Source organism: Carassius auratus, unplaced genomic scaffold (assembly GCF_003368295.1).
Source record: "Carassius auratus strain Wakin unplaced genomic scaffold, ASM336829v1 scaf_tig00036503, whole genome shotgun sequence".
NCBI lineage: Eukaryota > Metazoa > Chordata > Actinopteri > Cypriniformes > Cyprinidae > Carassius > Carassius auratus.
In genome coordinates, this window is record NW_020526308.1 from 64,664 (window position 1) to 88,148 (window position 23,485).

The 23,485-nt window shown below is 35.3% G+C and overlaps 1 long non-coding RNA gene across 2 annotated transcripts; it reads left to right on the top strand.

The window, feature by feature from the left end:
* Positions 1–814: 814 nt before the first annotated feature.
* On the top strand, positions 815–11,247 carry LOC113082584 (uncharacterized). Of its 2 annotated transcripts, XR_003282772.1 has the most exons (4): positions 815–1,447; positions 1,530–1,704; positions 10,031–10,066; positions 10,448–11,247. It is a non-coding gene; the product is annotated as an uncharacterized LOC113082584 (long non-coding RNA). The 2 variants fall into 2 exon arrangements; XR_003282771.1 differs by lacking the exon at positions 10,031–10,066.
* The last annotated feature ends 12,238 nt before the right edge of the window (positions 11,248–23,485 follow it).

Below are 23,485 nucleotides of genomic sequence, written 5' to 3' on the forward strand. Positions count from 1 at the left end.
CATCCGAGTGCACGCACACAGTGGTGAACACATACCTGGAGCAGTGGGCAGCCATATTGTTTCAGCGCTTGAGTTTTATCATCTATTTGGTATCTCATTCTGACAGCACCCATTCACTGCAGAGAATCCATGTACAGTAAATGATGTAATGCTGAATTTCTCCAGATCTGTTCTTATGAAGAAAAAAGTAATAGTTGATGGCCTGAGGTTGAGTAAATTTCAGCCAATATAAATTTTTGGGCAAACTATTCTGTTGTTATTTCTGATAACTCATGTTTTAGAGCAGATCGAACTCATTTAATCTTAAAATGGATTTGGCATTCACAGTGGATGTGTGCTAGAGAGATATTAATGCAGTCAGAAGGAAGCATTGGTCTATTTGATAAGCCAAAACATCACTACCATCTGTTTCCATTATGGCAGCTGGATGTGGAATTCGTGTAAAGTTCAGTTTTACAGTAACACCATCTGGAAGAGTGAACAAATGTAACCATAAGAGAGCTTGTTTATTGTCCTATCTAGTTAAGCAATTTCCAATGAACTTCTTCCAGTGAATGTGGTGTTTGTTACACAGAAAAGGAGTAAATGCCAGGAAGCCTGGACATAGAGAGAGAAAAAAAGAAGGAAGTATGACCTTAATCATATATAATATTGGGAAGATGCATACAATGTAGGTGGTTGTGGTTTTTGGCTGTAATCCCATTACACGAGAATTCTGGCTTTTTTTATTGAGAGCTTTGATTAGTATTAGTACTTAGTACTTTTATTAAGCAAATATGCATTAAATTGATCAAAAGTGAGAAAAGGATTTACATCGATTTAAATAAATGCTGAGCCTTTAAACTTTTAAATATTAAGCAGCACAACTGTTTTCAACACTGATAATAATAAGAAATGTTTTCTGAGCAGCAAATTAGCAAAATATAATGATTTTTTGAAAGATTGTGTAACACTGAGTTTACATTAAATACATTTAAAAAGTGTTAATATTTTCTGAATATAGTCATAGTTGTTATTTGTGAATGTTGTTATTTGACTTCACTGTTCTCTTCCCTTTCTCTCAAACCATCTCCATTCTAGACCAGCCCTGCTGAATCATGCTAAATGAAGATGAAACCGTGCTGGACTGCTGTGTTTGTGTGTGAAAGTGCAGCTGTGTAGGTAATACTAGGTCAGCTGGACCTCTCAGTGCCCTGGTTTGGGATGTTTGTGTGTATTTCCTCAGGTGTTTTCCTGCTTTGATGCTTGATGGAAAGCTCTTTATAACATCAGTAAACTTACTGAGCATCAATTCAGCCTGTGAATCCACAAAGATGTCATTTTCCTGCAACTGTTTCATGACAATTGCAGTTTTCATGAAATTCTGTTCCCGCATATGACAAAGTGCGCAGTCGACAAGGTTAAGGAGAAGAAACAGAATCTCTCAAGTGAGCACGGCCAACAAATCGTGAGTAATGGGAACCACATGTATGACATTTTGATTTAAGTGGTAATACATGAGAAAACTAAAGCTTCATCTTTTCCTGCAGGCTCTGTGTAACTCTAGCTCTCCATGGCTACTCTTCGGGCAGGAGGGGAGAAGATGTGAGGGGTGTGATGAGGTCAATCCCCTGGTGCCTGATAGTGAAACTGAAAAATCATGGAGAAACTATGGACTTATGGCACACACTACAGCATTTCCTGTACAGTCTCTGGAGTATTGAGGTACAACACAATTAAAAATGTATTACTTATTTACTTATTATATTAAACTTATTTTTTCCTTAAAAATATTAATCCATATCATAACATTTTATTAGACTTTAGATGTCATAGAAAGTCATGAAAAGGGCAAACATTGAGTTTCTGTAATCATTTGCATGTATTTATTTTTTATTACAGAACAATGTGTAAAACTTTTGCAAAGAGTATGTCAGTATACATGTGTGCCATTTAGTGGGCATCTGTGCCATAGTTATAGTATGAGTGTGAAAGCATTATTACTTTATTTCAATTATTTAAGTAGTAATAATGCAACACTTTGCATCAACACTTTGACAACTTCTAATGAAATCATGTTTCATTGAGTTAGAAGAATGTAATAATTAAGAACTTAATCATTTGTAGCATAAAACATAATTTTGCTATATTAATGGGTATAGTCTGTGGGCCTGGAACCAATTAATCTTATCTTTTTTTAGATAAAATCAACAGCTAGCAAAACCAATCTCAAATCTCATTATATATGCTAAATATAACTTACTTGGCATGTAAATATAATGAAGAAGCAAGATATTACTTGCCTCTGGCTTTAGGGAAGTCATTGCTCATAGAGTCGAAAGTGTTTACCTTTTTGTGGTCTACTCTTCTGCACAATGGTAACCACAAGTACTTCAATAGCAGAAACTTCTTAAAATGTCAAATGCAACAGCAATAAACATTTTCAATAAAAAATAACAATTGTAATATTTATACCACTCATCTGGTCCTATGCAAATCATGCAGAGAAGTACAAATTTACAGTCCAGTTTCCAAAGCTAACAAGATTATTTTATCAAGTTAACTTAATATATATATATATATATATATATATATATATATATATATATATATATATATATATATATATATATATATATATATATATATATATATTGAATACATACATAATTTGAAATCGGGACTTTAAAGTTTAAAGCATTCAATTCACACGGACTGACTATCATGCAGAGAACACCTGATCATGCTGGATAAAAATGCACACTTAAGATCTAAGGGCTGGATTTGACTAGGCATGTTAAAGCTCTGAAATGTGTTATTTTTAAATGACTGGGTAAAAAAATTATATAAATATATTATAAATAGAATTCAATCCTTTTTTTTCTCCGCTGGACACAATATAATTAGTTTTTTAGCAACATGCAGAATATTATAAACAGTAGAATTTGTTTATTTTTTTTCTTTAATTTTTTCTTTAGGAAACAAATCAAAGACTGACATCTTTATTTAATCTAAATCTGTAATTAGTTAATTAATTAATTTTAGTTATATAATTTAAAAATAATTTGATTTAATAAGAACCCAATTTGAAGCAAAAACACAATGTTCTGACAAGCTTTGTAAAATTATACCACGTAAACTTTTCAGAAGACAGTCAGCTCCCCTCAGAAACACATTCATATAAACCCCCAAATCAATATTGTGTATTTTCCAATAGTTCGTGCATCATGAACAGTGAGTGATCTGCCTGCTACAGTATTTTTCTGTGTGTCTCTGGCCTGTGTTAACAGCCGTTAACAGACTTCATGTTATCACATAAATGACAATGGGAAAGTATTATAATGTTTGCCTTTCTATTACTAATAGGCCTAATATAAAATCAATTGTTATAATACTTTCGGTGTGCATTAATTCCTTTGTTTAACCATTCTATCTGATTATTAGACAGACTTCTCGTATTAAACAGAACTGTTAACAACGACGGCAAACAAGAGAGAGAGTGTGAGCACTGAGTGCACTCAGGTGCTGCCGCTCTCAGCACCCTCAAAATAAAAGTCCTGCCTCAATCACATAGGCCAAAGAGAAAAACGTATACATATAAACTAGAATTTCAAATGCTTAAAAATCATTGAATTAATAGATAAATAAAACCTCTGTTTTTGCGAATGTAGCAGTAAGAAATTACTCATCATCCAGTTTTTTATATCGACTATGCTTTCCGTTAGTTTTTCCAATTTGTTATGTTTTGCCAGGGCACATAGAAATATAGAGCTAAGTTTCATTAGCACAACAGTGAAAGCTAACACTGTTGTTTGATGATATCTCCAAAGGGTAACGTAAAAAAGTAACGGCCCTAGTACTGAGCCTTGAGGTACTCCATACTGCACTTGTGATAGATATGATACCTCTTCATTCACTGCTACAAACTGATGGCAGTCAGATAAATACGATTTAAACCGTGCTAATGAATTTCCACTAATGCCAACAAAGTTTTCTAGTCTATTAAAAAAATGTTGTGGTCAATGGTGTCGAACATAGCGCTAAAATCCAGTAGCACTAATAAAGAGATGCAACCATGATAAGATAATAAGGGCAGGTAATTTGTAATTCTAATGAGAGCAGTCTCAGTACTATACAGTCTAAAATCTTACAGAAAATTCTCACAGATACCATTTTTCTCTAAGGACGAATATAATTGTGAGGATACTACCTTTTCTAGTATCTTTCACAGAAAAGGGAGATTCAAGATCAGACTCTAGTTATTACATCCTTGGGGTCAAGTTGTGTTTTTTTTTTTAAATGAGAGGCTTAATAACAGCCAGTTTGAAAGGTTTTGTGGACATATTCTAGTGACAATGACAAATTAATAACAGTCAGAGGAGGATCTCTGACTTCTGGAAGCACCTATTCTTGGAGCTTAGATGGAATAGGGTGTAACTTACATGTTGTTGGTTTAGATGATTTAACAAATATATAAAATTCCTCCTTTACTATAGTGGAGAATGAGTGGAATTCCTCTCCAGGGGATCAATAGCGCACTAATCTGATGCTAATGTAATGATCCTAAGTGAGTGTTTTCCCCATAAATACACCCTATAAAACATCTTGCTACCAGAGAATTGTGGTTAGCCACATTTCAGTGTTGGTCTATGGCCTCTGGTCTTGTAAAATAAATATTTGATCAGAAAAGCTAGTTACTGCAGGCTTTTGATGGCTCTGTAATGCTCTGCGCTGTGACTCTGGGTATGAGGTGAGTAAACTGGCTTCCCCTCTGGTTCACAGAGAGTGTATTTCTATGGGAGCCAATAAACTTACACCACAGTTCATTACTCAACATTTATCTAGTAATAATGTCATAATTCTAAGAATATGTCCTGATGACATCTGTCTTATTTATTTCTCATAGATATTCTATCTAGGCCAGGTGTGCTTCATTCTGAACAAATCTAAACAGTTGCAGATCATTTTATTTGTGACGGGAAACCCTCTCAGTCTGGTCCTATGCAGGGAACTACAAAATTACAATCCAATTCCCAAAGCTAACAAGATAATTTTATCAAGTTAACTTTAAAAAAATAAATAAATATAATAAATAAATAAATGCATAAATTTGAGTTGACATTAAATGCAGTATTAAGTTAATTTAATGATCAACATTATTATGTCAACAGAACTAATCAAAATAATGTTGCAACTTGAGGTTTAATTAAAAGTTAAAATTCTTGAATTTTAAACTTGTTATAATGCATTTACTTAAGTTGTAGTAACAGGTCCAATGAACTATTTTTTGCTGTGTATTTTCCTCGTTCATAAATGTCATTAGCTGTATATTTTGTGATTTGTGCATGTAATGTTTATGAGAGAGGTGAACATGCAAGTCTATACAGAAACCAAACAATAAAGATGCTAATATTTTTTTCTTATTATTATGTGCTCACTATTGCTTGGCCTTTTATTACAGATAATTTTATATGTACGGAGTATTTACATTTTTTGTTTAAAACAAGCATTTCAAATGCTTAAAAGCATTTAATTAATAAATAAATGAAACCTGTTTTTTTTTTCTTTTTTTTTAGAATTTAGCAGTAAAAAAATATGCATTCCGTTAGTTTTTCAAATTGGTATGTTTCTCTGGGCCACAAAGAAATATAGAGCTAAGAGTCATCAGCATAACAGTGAAAGCTAACACCGTGTTTCCTGAAGATATCTCCCAAAGGTAACATGTAAAGTGTGAAAAGTAACGGCCCTAGTACTGAGCCTTGTGGTACTCCATTCTGCACTTTTGATAGATATGATACCTATTAATTTACTGCTACGAACTGATGGCGGTCAGATAAGTACAATTTAAACTATGCTAATGCATTTCCACTAATGCCAATAAAGTTTTCTAGTCTATTAAAAAAAATTGTGGTCAATAGTGTTGAACGAAGCGATAAGATCCAGTAGCACTAGTAGAGAGATACAACCATGATCAGATGATAAGAGCAGGTCATTTGTAACTAATGAGAGCAGTCTCAGTACTATGATATGGTCTAAATTCTGACTGGAAATCCCCACAGATATAATTTTTCTCCAAGAAGGAATATAATTGTGAGGATACTACCTTTTTTAGTATCTTTGGCAGAAAAATGAGATTTGAGATCGGTCTATGATTAACTAGATCTTTGGGGTTCAAATTGTGGGTTTTTTAATGAGAGGCTTAATAACAGCCAGTTTTTAAAGGTTTTGGGGACATATTCTAATGACAATGACAAATTAATAATAGTCAAAGGATGATCTATGACTTCTGGAAGCACCTCTTTTAGGAGCTTAGATGGAATAAGGTCTAACATACATGTTGTTGGTTTAGATCAGTGTTTCCCAACCTTTTTTGAGTTGCGGCACCATTTGGATATTTTAACAAATTTATGGTACCGTACAAAATAAATTTTGTCACAATATTTGAATTTTCTAACTTTGATACTATACTTTGAAAAGTAAAGATTTTTGGTACAACTGCAGAAAATAATGTCATACAGATGTTTTTTATATTATATTATTTTTATTTTTTATTTTTTTTTTGTCCATGGTGGCACAAATTTTACTCACTCAGTGTATTTTTTATTCTAAAGTGGGGCAATTTTGTTGCAGTAGCGCTTGATTTCAAACTTTGACGTGAATAATAAATGACAATAACCAGTCAGTAATAAAATAAGAACAAATAAAGAAACGAATAATGATAGCAAAAATAAAAAAAATAACGACAGGCCTACAAATGAAATAAATTGCGTTTTATTCTTTCAGGTTTAAGAGTAGTAGGGCTATTAAGACATTTTTTGTTGTATGTTTTTTACCAATTATCCAAATAATGTTTAGTCCTAGAAAACTATTGTTAGCAGAACACGAGAGCATAACGTGATTAACAGATCAATAAATAAGAGTATTAGCAGATTTGCCCATATACCACACATCATGTTACAACACATACATCGATTTTTGAGTGGAGTTTGCCATTCCGATGAGCATGAACAATATATAAGTGGAGCGACTAAGTGGTGCGCATGTGCATATAGAGGGATAATACACAGAGCATCACACCACATGAAAGTAAAACCTGAGCGGTGAACTAATATTCGGCAGTCGGAATTTCAGTGCATCTCTAATTATAGGCGACATCAGAAATGGGTATTATGTAATAGATGTATTTTTGAACATTTTAGCAAATTAAAAATATTAAAAAGGGATTTTTTTCATGGCAACACTGGTTTGGATGATTTAACAAGTTTATAACATTATTCCTCTCCTATAGTGGAGAATAAGTGTTATTCTTCCTCAGGGGATTGATAGCGCACTATCTGATGCTAATGTAATGATCCTAAGTGAGTGTTTTCCTCATAACTCCACCCTATAAAACGTCTTGCTTCCAGAGAATTGTATTTAGCCACATTTCATTGTTGGTTTGTGGCCCCTGGTCTTGTAAAAGAAATATTTGATCAGTTACTGCAGGCCTTTGATGGCCATGTAATGCTCCGCGCTGTGACTGCTGTGAGGTGAGGAAACTGGCTTCCCCTCTGGTTCACAGAGAGTGTATTTCTGTGGGAGCCAATAAACTTACGCCACAGTTCATTACTCAACATTAATCTAATAATAATGTCGTAATTCTAAGAATATGTCCTGATGACATCTGTCTTATTTCTATCTAGGCCAGGTGCGCCTCATTCTGAATACATCTAAAGAGTTGAAGAGAATTTTATTTTTGATGGGAAACACGTTAAACACAAAGCATTCATCAAATATCAAATGTCAAGGTGGCACTTCTGTTAAACAGTCACAGTCTGTTTAATGTTGCTTGGAGGTGGCATGAAAGCATTTACATAACAAATACAATTGTATAATGGTATACACCAGCCATAATTTAGTTTTTATATGGCATTTTGCCTTTATACTTAATTTTGAGCAGGCAAAGGCCAGCCTTAACTTAGCTGTGTAAAGATGACTAAATATTTAACTCCTACAAAGTTCATTGCTTGTGTTATTACAACAGCACTGTATGAAAGGGAAAGTGTTTTTTGTTGTTGTTGTTGTTTTAATCCCAATATGCCTCTTCTTCTTTCTCTTCATGCCCTATGATTACAACGACAATGATGGACTGTTGTTAATTCAGCACACATTGCAGTTTAATGATTGTTTGTGGAACCAATACTCTTAGTTGGAGATATACAAAATGTTGTAGATATGTTACAGTTTAGGCCTTTTTCTCCTTTTACCTAGAAAACTGCTTTTTAGGTCAAGAAGGTTATGACCAGAAGCCAGTTTTCTTGGAAGAGTAAAGCCCACAGCACAACAGAATTCCATCCTTATGGATTTTGGGAAGCAGCACAGCAGACCTGGATAGCCTGGGAAATGGGAGGAGGGAGGCAATGGGAGGTCTTATCCAAGAACTTTCTTAACAACTCAGTTTGAAACCCTAAGGGATGTTTGTGAGAAATTATCAACAGGCACTGAATCATCTCATATTGCAAAAGACCATTGTTGGGTCTCATATTTGGAAATTTTGTGACTTTCAAAGTCCTTTTCTCAAGAGTTTTTATTTTCATTTGTATTACCATCAACTGCATCTATTTGTATCTTTGTATAAATTGATAAATTAAATCTGACAATAGCTTTGGCGTCTTCCAAAGATGCAAATTTAACTAATGTGCAAAACTGGAATATCGCATAAAACATTTGCAAATGTAGCAACGTTTCCATACAACAAGAGAGAACAAAATTGTCACTTCCTGATAAACTGGCACTAAATATCACTAGGAAAGGTAGGAGAATGTAATAATTTTCATATATGTGATCCTGGACCACGGTGAATTTTTTTAAACTGAGAGGTGGATGCCTGCAGTCATAGAAGACAATTATATAAAAATACTTTGCTCAGGCATTTCAGAATGACCAAAACTACTTTTTAGATACTGCGCAACAAGATCAGAACATTTTTTCTTACCGGATAAAAAGCTTATCATACTTAATTGCGCGTATACATTTTTTTAATGCTCATTTTTTCGAATTTATGCACATTTTGGTGTTTCCATCCAGCATTTTTTCAAATACAGTATTCCAAATGCGCATACAAATACATGTATGTCAACCATACAATTGCTATTTCATTTTTCATTTATCAAAGAAAAAAAAGTGTAGCTGCCACACAAAAAAATATCAAGCAGCACACGATTTAAACTGATCATAATTAAAGCTGCAGTAGGTAACTTTTGACGCTCTAGCGGTTAATAAACAGAACTGCTTGCGTCTTGCGGAAGAACATCGTAGCCGGAACTACTTCTCTCTATTTATGTCTATGAAGAATCACAAAGGTACTGGGTTACTCCGCCGCGGTACGCCTGAAGCAATCTAAAATAGTCAGAATATAAACACTTATTATAGATGTACCCTAGTGATTCAGGACAAGCTAAAAACACAGTTTAAAATGGATTCATGGTGTACTCGCTTATTATATAAATTTTTCTACATTTTGAACACAAACAAGGTTACGGACCGCAGCTCTGATTGGTTGTTTCTTAACGGGAGCGATGTATTTCTGCAAATGGCAATAGGACCACTGGGAGGAGCCAGAGGAGCTTGATTTTTTTCACAGATTATCTGTCTCATGTTCTACTGTCAGGACATAATGACAGGTTTAACAAATATGTAAAAAATATATTTTTACAAAAGTTACCTACTGCAACTTTAAAAAATGTTTCTTAAGAACTATATCAGCATGTTAGTATAGCTTTTTCACCACTCAAATTTATTTAAAAATATATTTATATAATATAATTTTAGTATAATATAATTTCAAAATATATTCAGATACAAAGTGGTTTTATTTGTAGAAAAATTTAACAGTATTACCATTTTCACGGTATTGTTGATTAAATAAATGCTGGAAAAATAACTAGGCCTATATCAATAAAGTTGCCGGTATGCAAAATAATGCTTAAAGATTCATTCAAATTTCTGAGTTGCAAAGAAAAATAACTATCAAATGAGTAAGAGTAAGAGTAAAACATTTTTTTTTTTTTAGATAAACTGTTCCACCACTAAGGGAAGTTTTGCCATGGTAAGTCAAATCATGTTAGTTTGATTTAGTTTGAAGGTCATTTATATTTGTGTTTATGTCAATATGTGTTTGTGTATGTGCAGGCATTTTTTTTGCGTTTGCTGTATTTTCAACATTCCCCCCATAACTCACTTAGAAACTGACTTACTTTGTTCTTAAAGTACATGATACAGATTTGCCCTCCTGTTTGCCTTCCTTCACTCTAATATAACCACATTACTGGAATATTCTTTCAAATATTTGTATGTATTTGACACTGATATTCTTAAGTCTTTGATTCTTCTCCCATTACATTACATACACACATGCTTTTGTGAACACACACGGCACCAGGGTGTGGATTGGCTGTCATGAGTCACATATTATTGTCTTTGATCTCAGGACTTTGGTCTCATCCCTTAATCAAGCCAAGAGTGAGCGAGAAAGAGAGATGGAAGAGGAGATGTGAATGGAGAGACGGCCTGCTTTTACATCTGGCTGAACACCAGGTTAGATCAGCTCCATTTGTACACCCTTCTCTGCCTAAAACAAGCTGATCTTTCTGAACATCTTTCAAGGATTTAAATTACAATTTCTAAAACTGTGTGTACCGATATTTGTTTAACACAATAATGTTGAGACTTCCTTGTTCTCTATATATGATGTGGTGAGGTCTGGGACACAGGCTTCTGGTGCCACATGTAGTTCATAAAACTTTTTTGCATCATTTTATCATAGACGTCTCTGCGATCATGCAAAGTGCACGTTATATTGGGCACTGCATGATTTATACTCTAGGGCAAGTTGTTTGTATGTGTGTGTGTGTTTATGTGTGCCACTTTGCTCCTCACTGTTTCACATTACCTAAATCAGCAAATAAAACCTGAACTTGTCAGAGGCACACAAATCAACCACATGTATGATAAAGTCATCCAACCCATAGCTGGTGAGCGGCCCCTTCTAACACAGTTTTCCTGGTAGACCTTCATTCAGCCAGACACAGTGAAACTGAACTGCGCTGGCACTGAGGCCGAAACCAGATACTGCTCAGACCTCTCAATCCCAGCTACATGCCTGTAGTTACATAAAGTATATACTATTTTTTGAACACATGAACACATTTAAGAAAGAATGTATCTCGGCCCTTATCAAAAGGGGTGGAAAATTAATCAATATTATTATAATAATTATATGTAATTATTTCAATATTTTCTTTTGAATACGTTTTTGTTTTTATTTACTTATTTAAATTATAACAATTTTTTTTTTATGAATGTGAGCACATTAGAGACAGAATTTACATCTAGACCCTTGACAAAATATATGAAAAAAAAAAGGGTCTGAACATTGTCAGAATATCTACTTAATTATGAAATGATGCCGTTGTTGGCACAAAAAGGAAATTAACAGTTTAAATATTGTCATATTAGTAAATATTGTCAAATTATGTATTCATCTATATAAACGTTATCATAATTTGAAAAATAAATGCATCCTATTTTAAATATTCAAATATGTTTTTGAAATGTTACGTTTTTATATAAAATATAAAAAGGTCTTGGGGGTCTGAATATTGTGTCTAATTGTCTATATTTATGTATTTTTCTGTGGAAATTCTTTCATAAATTGAAAAATGCATGACATTTAATCTTAAATGTAAATTTAAACCATATGTGTGTGTGTGTATTAATAAATAAAAAAATAGCCTGCTGCACCAGATTGTATTTTTTATTATTTTCTGCCTCTTTACTGCCCGTGACAACATCAGCTCTGTGTTTTGACATAATCAATATCATCAATATTAAAATCAGTGTTGGCTGTGGTAAATCAGAAATCAAGATTAAATCTAAATATTTGGATGCTCAATTGTGATCCGCTCTGAAGCGACTCCTGATGGGAATTCTAGGAAATTTCAGTGTGCAGTATCCCACCAACTGTGACCTAAAGTTTATTGTAGAGGATCATGTTGTCGTATATTATTATGTATATCATATATGATTACACCCCATGCCCTGTGTTATATCAACGTTACAGTTTGCTTGACTTGCCAAGGTTTGCAGTAACAGGTTCTGTGTAAACCATCCATTGCCTGGTTAGAGAAATGACTTCCAGATGCCTTCACTGCAAAGATAAAGTACCTGCATGTTGGTCAAATCAGACAGATGCTCAGGGCGTTTATAAGTATTCTCCTCTCATATGGGCTCATATGCATAAGTAAACAACGTGGGCAGTTTGTTAATGTGGGAACAGAGCAGAGCCTTAATGGGTCATTGAACAGCCATGGCTTCGTCTCTGAAGACCTGATTTACACCTCATGTAGAGAGCTGGAGTGAATGAAATGTGCACTGAGAGGGCAGCTTGTGTCTTCCCTGTGAGATGTTTGCAGTGGTGTCTGTTGTGTCAGGAGATTTACAGGCAGCTCTGTGTTTGTAAGCACCACAAAACCACATAAAACACAGTGAGCTCTAAATCTCTGAAGACCAGTGGAATTAACACCAGAAGCAGGCCGACCAGCTGCTCAGCAGAGGCATCTGTAGTGATGGCCATTATCAGGAATGCATTGATTACCCAATTTACTTTTGCTAACATCATTTTGTATCATTGTACTTGAATCTGTTGACTCTCTCTCTCTCTCTCTCGTTTGGATCATTGAGGATTGCAATCAAGGTAAAGAGGATTGCGGTGAAGTACAGGAGTCTGATTCAGGATATACAGGACACACATTCAGGATAATGTTTTGATTTGTCTTGTGTATGTTGCTGTATTTGGACAATGTGAACAAATGTATCCATTATATAAACTTCTTATATCATTTGGTTCTTTGGAGTCCTTTTGGAGTCTACCTAATTTCCCTTTTTTAGAGAAATCTACATTTATTTTGAAAGAAGCATGTAGAAAATACAGTTTTGTGAGAACTTTGCTTGGTTTACTTTGCTAGATATAGTAAACAGTGACAAAATTAATGTATTGAGCAGTATAAATGCATAATTTTATAAGTGTGTGATTAATCACAGAAAATTTTTCTGTGAATAATCATGATTAATCACACATTTCATGAAATTAAGCATAGACAATTTATTAAAATAATTAATATTAAAATGTCTATTTTGTCATTTGCTTTATCCAGCAAAGTAAACCAAATTTTAAAGTAAAATTTAAGGTAAACCAGATTGAAGAGTGATTCTCAAAAATCTTTATTTTCTGCAAGCATTTCTCAAGATACATTTATACGTCTTTCCAAAAAAGGACACTTAGAAACTCCAAAAGAACACCAAAGGACCAAATGATAAAAGGAGCCAATATACTGTATGCTCATAAGAAAGAAAAAAAAGAGCAACATTTCTGAATTTTATAGTGTGAGTATAGTGCAACAGCAAAGAGCCTTTTTATATTTTTAGAGAAGTTAAGTTGCTATAATGAAAAACCTAAACCAACCTCCTGCTGACTGCATATATCTACAGTACTACAGTACACAGATCCATTCAGTATAAACACAACAACATAAACATGACAAATCAAGACTTTATTGTGAATGTGTGTCAAAACAATGTGAATGTACGTAAATGTCTGTGCATGTGCATAAATACAATGTGCAATCAGTGTGTCAGGAGAACTCATACACGCATTGATATAACGGACTCACATGTGCTTACAGTGCAACTCCTGTAACTCCTGTACCCCCCCCCCCCCCCCCCCCACAACCGTCTTTACATTGACTGCAGTCTTTATCCATCAAAACTTTACCAGCGAGACTGGTTATCCAGTCAAGAAAACATAGATTGTATCTCATCTGGCCGTACAGTGGTGGGATGTGTTGTAAATCCGTTCAGTCTGTATTTCAACATGTGTGATGTTTGAGAGGTTGCGCTCTTCAGAGATAATCACAAAATATGACAGCGCTCGTGTTTTAAAGCGAAACACAGTAGAATGAATAATTCACTGAAAACACAACACGTCTCTGTTCTCTCTGCAACCTCCGATGTAATCAGCCAGGTTTTCCTTTATATTAACACTGTTTTGAATGGATTGTTTGAATGCATTTGCTTACTGGATAACTGGAGTGAAAACTTTCCCGGAGTGTAGCAGCTTAAAATTATCTGATCACAAGCAGAGTAGCAAAATTGTGTTAAATGGATAGAATAGAGCAGATTCATTCATAACGCTGATTCATTTAGGAGCAAAACAAGTCAGTGTCTTTTTGAGTAGGTCACTGAATCAGTCATTCAATTGATTTTTCAAAACACTGAGTCCTTCATGAACATATCAAATGATTGTCTTCATGAGTGAGTCATCCATTCATCCATTTTTTTCACCAAAAACACTGATTCGTTCAGAAATTGACAAGTGACTGTCTTTATGACTGAATCTCTTTATAAATCATTTAATCACATTCATTCAAAATTTACTGAGAAATGTAACAAATGAATATGTCATGAGTGATAAACTGAATCATTTCAACCGATTCATTCAAAAGACCTGTTTTACTGAGGACTAAAACAAGTGACTGTCTGAGTGATTCATATCACTGGTTCATTCAACCAGTTCATTCAAAAGAGTAATTATTATTAACTAAATCATTTACTAAACTGATTTGTTAAAAAAATACTGATTTTATGAGGAGTAAGACAAGTGACTGTCATTTTGAGTGATTTATTGGATTGTTCATTCAATCAGTTCAGTCAAAACATTAAGTTATTGTGTTTACTATTGTATAACTAAATTAGTTTACTAAACCTATTTGTTCAAAAGTATGATTTATTCAGGCATAATGAGTTATCGTTATGAGTACTTCACATTGAAACACAATGATACATTTATGAATTAAAGGGGTCATATGATGTGATTTCAAGTTTTCCTTTCTCTTTGGCTTGTTACAAGCTGATTGTGCATGGATAAGATCCCTGAAGTTGCAAAGACTAAAGTCTCAAAACCAAAGACATATTCCTTATCAAAGTTAAGACTCATGCACGTCCTCCTAAAATGGCTCGTTCAAACACGCCCCCACATGTCTATGTCACTATGTGGACATATTTGCATAATGCCACCCAAATGTTCACTCAAAGAAAGAAGGCGTGGTTTCAGTATCAGTGTTGAAGCAGTCGTGTCAGGGAGATGCTGTGTGTAACTAGGCAGAAGCAAAAGCACTTTATTTGGCCTTCCAGTAGAAGATGCATTAGTAATCTTTAAGATTACTTAGAACAGAACAGCAACACATTTTATAGACAACAGTTTTGTGAACCTAGGAGAGGAGGTAATTATGACTTTGCTACGACAGTCTGGCATTTCTTGATCAGCAACTTTATGGCTTGAACTGGTGGTTAAACTAAGGACATTATTAACTTTCTTTACATTTACTTTGAAAGATGAAGCTTGTGATTATGGAAAGGGGCGTTACATTTTCAACGAATGCTTGCCGTGTTCGGCCAATCACAATGCACTGGGTCAGCTGGTCAATCAGAGCAGACTGTGCTTGTCAGAAGGAGGGACTTTGTAGAAAATGACGCGTTTGAGAAAGGCAGGGCATAGAGGACCAACAATAATGTCTAGCATAATAATGTGTGTTTCTTTAAACATTAAAGCACGTCAACATATTCTGTTACAATAAATACACAAAATAATGAAATAGCATCATATGACCCCTTTAAATAAGTGACAGTCATCATAAGGGAGTGACTGAAACATTCATGTAACCAATTTTAAAAGAAACACTGGAAAAAAAAGTATTAAGGAAATAAGTGGCTGTAGTTAGTAAGTGAATAATCAGTTTATTTAAAAAGTCTAGTATGTACTCACTGTCAGGTAGCATTTGTGTGTTTTTCCTCATTGTTTCTTTTTGCAAAACTAAATATTCGAATATTCAATAAACTAAATCATTTATGCCATAGACATTGTTAATGTTGAAATATCTCCAATCGGCAAACAGACTGTTCTGCATAGTAGGAGTAAGAGCTTCACACTATCAGACATGACACGAGTCATGGGATTCTGAAGTATCAAGGCCAACCAAAAGAAATGTAACCATTGCCCTCTGTGTGTATGATTGCGTGTGCTGTAAGTGTGTGATCCATTTGTCTCCTTCAGTCACTATCATCCAGGAACGGGCCTGTCTGCATCTTCTGTGACCCTGCATGCTTATTCATTTATCAGTTATATGAGTTACAGGAAACCTTGAGTCATTGGTATCACGCGCAAGAGACAGATGGACAAGGAGATTGAATTATATGAAATATATATATATATATAAAGCTAATAAGGCAAAAGCATAAATAATGGTTTTTCACTGTTAGGGGGATCCCAGTTAATCACAGCAGCTGTTTTTGATTACTCTGTCCTAGTGGGAGGGATGCATATGAGCTCTTGTTGATGGGGTTTACTGCAGCAGAGCGTGGAGACCGTAGCCCCAACACTGTATGTCAAATGGGAGGAGGGTAGTGTTGTTTGCGTGCTTGTGTGTGACAAGGGAAGAAAGGGGTAGTGACCAGAACTGCAGTCTGCTTCTTATTAGTGTGAAGAGCATTTTGGTTCTGGTCTAAAGTATCCCAATATCCTCTCCTATAATCCACTCTCTCCTGCCGAAGGGATCCAGCTGTGGGTCAGTCCTAGGGGAAGGATACTCTGAGGCCTTCCAAATTAAAAGTGGCACTTACTGCAAGAAGCTACAATGGCATTTCAGTGCTTCATCTTGTATTATGAATAGGCCTATATAAGTTTTAAATACAACTGTATGTTTTACAGAGCAATGCAAAGAAATGACATGCATATTTATTGGCGTTAAAACTGAAAATTTGGTCTGTAACTCATTCTGAAGTATTTATGCAAAGGACAAAAATTATATTATGTCTCTAAGTGATGAAATCACAATTTTGGCCTGGGAGGTGACAAAGGGGGTGAAAAAAAAACATAGGCTTCTGATCATTTGAAAAACTTCATAGAGGCTAATAGATTGATAAGTTACTGCTGTTATTCTGTCTAGTTTGGAGGAGTTTGTCTAAAGAAAGTATCATAAATAGCCATGACTCTGAAGCAGATATCAGCACCTAAGAATGTTTGTGAGTGGTTCAAGCTTCCAATCCAAAACATTCCAGTTTATCTATTAAATTCTCACTCATTGTGATTCAAATAGAGATACGAAAGAGATCTATCCAATCATTCAGCTCTTACACATGAACTCATTTCATGCTTTTTCTCGCTCACTGACTCACTCGCAAACAAAAAAAATTCCTCACAGGCTCTCATGGGAAGGACTTAGATTTATGTATGTTTATTTACTTCAGCACAAGCCGTCTCGTAGGGTTCAGGATTCCCAGAGGAAAACCAGGAATTTCTTTCACCACAAATTCAAACACCGACCACACAATTCCAAGGAGCTCTTTATCACTTTTTTACATCAAAGAAAGTCTATCTTGGATCTTAATTTCTGTTCTTTGTTAAAGGCTGTGTGCTCTATAGCCAATTTTGATTTTACTCAAAACTGCATTACTTTTGGAGAGGTTTTCTTTGAATTTGTGTCCTGTTCTCGATATCAGTGATTGCTCAACTTGCTTTGGAAGCTTTTATGAAAAAGAAGTACACTTTGGCATACTTTTAAAAAGAGTACTGTTTATGGAAATAACAGGGCTATATTTTTGGAAGAACATACTAAATTATTTTAATTAGTAGAATTCCCAGTCATAATTACAGTAAATAGCTGTGCGTGTGGATTTGTTGCTGCTGTAAAGAAATCTGCTCTTTTCACAGAATTTTGTAAAAGAAAATAGAAAAAAGAACATTCACGGTATTATAGCTAAGTACGTTTTCCACTAAAATGATTTTAGAAGCTGATATGTCCAGACTAAAAAATACATTGTTTCTAGAAGTGTAAACTATAAATACAAATTATTTGCAATGAAAAAAAAGAGTTTAAATGTATAGCTTAATAAATGCAATTAGCTGAAATTGTTTGACCCACTTAAGAAGGCTTATGTAATTTCATAAATTGTCTTTGAAATCTGGTTAAAGTTAAAGTAGTGTTTGTTATTATTACTAAATTATTTTTAGATGTGCACATACAAAACAATTAAGCACGGTTCTTTTTCACAAGGGAGTTAAAGGCTAAAGAATCGTTTGATGAAAGGAAGGCTAGCATATTGTTAGCATCACACTCATGTCTTAAATTAAGCACAACTGTCGGATGGTGAGTCATACGCCGACAAAAGGGACCAAGTGTGTGCAAGTACATAACAACCAGAATATTTGGTTGCTTGTATTAGGAAGGCAGAAGCCATTGAGTAGTCACGGTTTGGTTGTTTTTCATGTAATAAACATCCCCCGTTTTCACAGCCGTGGTCAGCTTTTGGAACATTAGCTTGTGAGGAAAGTTTTCAAAGAGGAAAAATAAAAATGAATTGCCTAATGTGAAGAATGTTTACACTTTATTTTATCGCCACATCTTCTATAATGTGTCTCAGGAATACTGATTCTGAATGATTCGTGAACACCACACGACTTTACGAGCTCTGTGTTTCCTCTGAACCCATCGGTGAAAAATCTATTGAGGCTGAAGGAGTTCATGCATGTCACATTTGTGGTGCACTAATGTGTTTTCTGTGGTGGAATCGGGCAATCAGCCATTTACAACACAGAGATCCTCTGCTTTTAGCCATAATGCCATTTTCTTTCACTGAAATACACTTAGATAGTTTAGAGACAGAATTTGTGTTGGCCTTGTCACGTTTTGTGTCAAATGATCTTCCTTTCACCTTTTTTTGTGTGTGTGTGTGTGGGCAAGTTTCCTGTGAGGGTTAGGGTTAGGGGTAGGGTTGGTGAAGGGCGATAGAATATACAGTTTCTACATTATAAAAACCATTACGCCTATGGGATGTCCCCACTTTTCACAAAAACAAAAGTGTGTGTGTGTGTGTTATGACATTGAAGGTGTCAGTATTAGTGTTCATTTCATATAGAGAGTAGAAAGCACATTTGGATTTGGCATGAACTTCATTTACTGTATACAACAGCTCGTTCTGGTCCTCAAACTTGATTGGTCGAGTTGTGTTCCAAGACTGCTGATGTAACAGTCCAACAGCAACCAAGTCTTGTCTTTTCACAGTTTGTATCACTGTGCTTCCCAGTGTTTGTTTTAGACACATTAAGCTGTATAATATTGGTTTATATTTTTGTTGTTATAAAAAAAATCAGAAACCGTTCTTTGAATTCATGTTTTTGACTTCCCGAATAAATGAATGTGTTTATTCTTATTGTGAATGGATCATGCATGCACATATTTAATTTTTCTTGATGTCGTTTTTTTTCATTAACATGACATAACTTGATCTTCCAAGTCTCTTTACAATTAACTATAAGTTTTTATTCTTAAGATCTGCCTCCATCCAATGAGTAACTGATTACATTTTGTTGCAGGTTACATTGTTATGCCAGTAGTTGGCAGCAAGTGACTGTCCTTATAGCAATTAATTGAATATTTCAACTCACTGATTTCTTTCTTTTTTGAAGTAATTACTTTGTGACCATTCAAAATTATGTTCTCTATAGTATGAAGGTGTGTAGTATGTACTTAATCCAGAAATACTTCATCATATCATCATTGTCATGTGACCTTCCAGTGTCAGTTATTGCAAATCCTATTTGCCTATTTAGTAGCTTATTCAGATATAGACACTGTCTTTATTAGTGAATCACGGAATCATGAACTCAGCCGTTTCGTTCAACCACACTGATTTGAGGAACAATAAACAAGTGACTGGGTGTCATTGTTTCATTAACTTAACTGATTCATTCAGAAATGCAACCACGTTGTGTTGCTCATTTATCCCCAGTAAAATATGGAGTGCCACAAGGATCTGTCCTAGGTGAATATGATCATATTACCCCAATTTTACAGTCTCTTCACTGGCGACCTATTAAGTTCCTTATCAGTTACAAATTATTATTACTTTCCTATAAGGCCCTAAATGGTTTATCTCCTGCGTACCTAACTAGCCTTCTACCACGCTACAACCCATCACGCTCCCTAAGGTCACAAAACGCTGGACTTTTGGTAGTTGATGGCAAAGTCCACCAAAAGGATAGAGCTTTTTCGCATTTGGCTCCCAGACTTTGGGATAGCCTTCCTGATAATGTTTGGGGTTCAGAGACACTCTCTCGGTTTAAATCTAATGAATTTTACTCTGTTGGAACAGCAGCTATGCTAATTATATCTCTATTTGTTTCTTTGTTTTGCCACGGGATGTAAATGCCGTGGCAAAACAAACTAGGATTTACACAAGCTCCAGTCTGTATCCAGAACACCTGAGAAGAGATGATGCTGACCCCTTAGGGGACCCCAGATGATGCTAACCCTGAAGCAACATACAGAACTAACAATTATTGCAACAAGTGTGACTGCATCATATACAGTATTGTTCAAAATAATAGCAGTACAATGTGACTAACCAGAATAATCAAGGTTTTTCGTATTTTTTTTATTGCTACGTGGCAAACAAGTTACCAGTAGGTTCAGTAGATTCTCAGAAAACAAATGAGACCCAGCATTCATGATATGCACGCTCTTAAGGCTGTGCAATTGGGCAATTAGTTGAATTAGTTGAAAGGGGTGTGTTCAAAAAAATAGCAGTGTGGCATTCAATCACTGAGGTCATCAATTTTGTGAAGAAACAGGTGTGAATCAGGTGGCCCCTATTTAAGGATGAAGCCAACACTTGTTGAACATGCATTTGAAAGCTGAGGAAAATGGGTCGTTCAAGACATTGTTCAGAAGAACAGCGTACTTTGATTAAAAAGTTGATTAGAGAGGGGAAAACCTATAAAGAGGTGCAAAAAATGATATGCTGTTCAGCAAAAATGATCTCCAATGCCTTAAAATGGAGAGCAAAACCAGAGAGACGTGGAAGAAAACGGAAGACAACCATCAAAATGGATAGAAGAATAACCAGAATGGCAAAGGCTCAGCCAATGATCACCTCCAGGATGATCAAAGACAGTCTGGAGTTACCTGTAAGTACTGTGACAGTTAGAAGACGTCTGTGTGAAGCTAATCTATTTTCAAGAATCCCCCGCAAAGTCCCTCTGTTAAAAAAAAGGCATGTGCAGAAGAGGTTACAATTTGCCAAAGAACACATCAACTGGCCTAAAGAGAAATGGAGGAACATTTTGTGGACTGATGAGAGTAAAATTGTTCTTTTTGGGTCCAAGGGCCACAGGCAGTTTGTGAGACGACCCCCAAACTCTGAATTCAAGCCACAGTACACAGTGAAGACAGTGAAGCATGGAGGTGCAAGCATCATGATATGGGCATGTTTCTCCTACTATGGTGTTGGGCCTATTTATCGCATACCAGGGATCATGGATCAGTTTGCATATGTTAAAATACTTGAAGAGGTCATGTTGCCCTATGCTGAAGAGGACATGCCCTTGAAATGGTTGTTTCAACAAGACAATGACCCAAAACACACTAGTAAACGGGCAAAGTCTTGGTTCCAAACCAACAAAATTAATGTTATGGAGTGGCCAGCCCAATCTCCAGACCTTAATCCAATTGAGAACTTGTGGGGTGATATCAAAAATGCTGTTTCTGAAGCAAAACCAAGAAATGTGAATGAATTGTGGAATGTTGTTAAAGAATCATGGAGTGGAATAACAGCTGAGAGGTGCCACAAGTTGGTTGACTCCATGCCACACAAATGTCAAGCAGTTTTAAAAAACTGTGGTCATACAACTAAATATTAGTTTAGTGATTCACAGGATTGCTAAATCCCAGGAAAAAAATAAATGTTTGTACAAAATAGTTTTGAGTTTGTACAGTCAAAGGTAGACACTGCTATTTTTTTTGAACACACCCCTTTCAACTAATTGCCCAATTGCACAGCCTTAAGAGCGTGCATATCATGAATGCTGGGTCTCGTTTGTTTTCTGAGAATCTACTGAACCTACTGGTAACTTGTTTGCCACGTAGCAATAAAAAATATACGAAAAACCTTGATTATTCTGGTTAGTCACATTGTACTGCTATTATTTTGAACAATACTGTAACAATTGCTGTTAATAGTGTTCATCGTCTGATTGACTACGTCTTGTATACATTTTTCTGAAAATTCCTTTCATATGCACATAAACTGACAGTCACCACTGATAAGATGCTACTACTTAATGCAGAAACTTATTTTTCTCTAAAGTTGCTTTGCAATGATTTGTTTCGTAAAAAGCGCTATACAAATAAACCTGAATTGAATTGATTGTGCAAGTTACTGTTTTCACTGACGGAGCAGTTGTTTGCCAAAAATGTAAGTTACTCAATATTAACTTGTTTAATGTACTGTTTTGTTAAAGCAATATTACATTCGCAATTGTGCTGTTGGTCTAATCTGTCAGCAGTGCTTGTGTAATATATATCCTTAACAGTACAAATGCATAGTTTTTGGAGCTGCATCACTAAAAGTTCCTGCCTGTCATAATATATCAAATGCTAAACCATATGTATAAAACATACCATTAAAAAAAGAAAAAAGTAGGCCTATTAGTCAATGTGCTGGTCCTGAATAATGCCAGAAACCCAGTGTTGGCAGTAATTCAAAGTGCATAGGTTAGAACAGGTTAGCGGATTTAAAAAGCCCCGGAGGCAACTAGAACATTAGCGCCACTCAACACTAATTACCCACTCGAACAGGGGCTCATAATTAGTCTTGTCAAAAAATGTGATTAAGCACTACATCCACATGCATACAAATGGCTGTATCCATGACCTCTGCTGCTCTGCCCGGGATTTGCCCCGCAATGTTAAAACTATTTAGAAGGGTGTAGCACCCAGATCAGCCAGCAAACACAGCAACTCGTGATGAACAAAATATGACTGTAATCATAGATATATGCCAGATGTTTGTAAGAAAACACGCTCTGTGTTTAAAAACTATGCTTGTTTTACATATAAGCACTGGAGAAACAGAATCCCAGAGGGTGGGGGGAACTAACCAATGAGCATCTCTCATCACTGAAGCCCACTAACAGCAAAAATCCGGCTGTTCAAGCCCCATGGACTGGGGGAAGTGTTGATTAATGAGTCATTGTGCTCAGTTACTTTTCCTTTCAAGTAAGTGTTATAAGCAGCATTCCGGGATCTAATTACTGTAAACACAGCATAGCATTAGACGTATGTGAGGCTTCCACACAAAGATTTCCACAGACCCCTCTGCCACACTCACATTTCCAGTTAACGGCTCTCTGAGGACTAGATGCGTAACTTCAGACTCATAAGGAGCTGATAGTAATCAGAACTGACAGGAGACAAACTTCCTCATTTTAGATTGAATTACTATTAAATAAACAATTATCTCACAATTCTATTTTTTCCTCAGAATTCTGAGTTGATACCTCACAATTCAGATAAAAAAGTCAGAACTGCAAACTTATGAGAAAAGTCAAAAGTATGAGATGCGTATAAACTCCAAA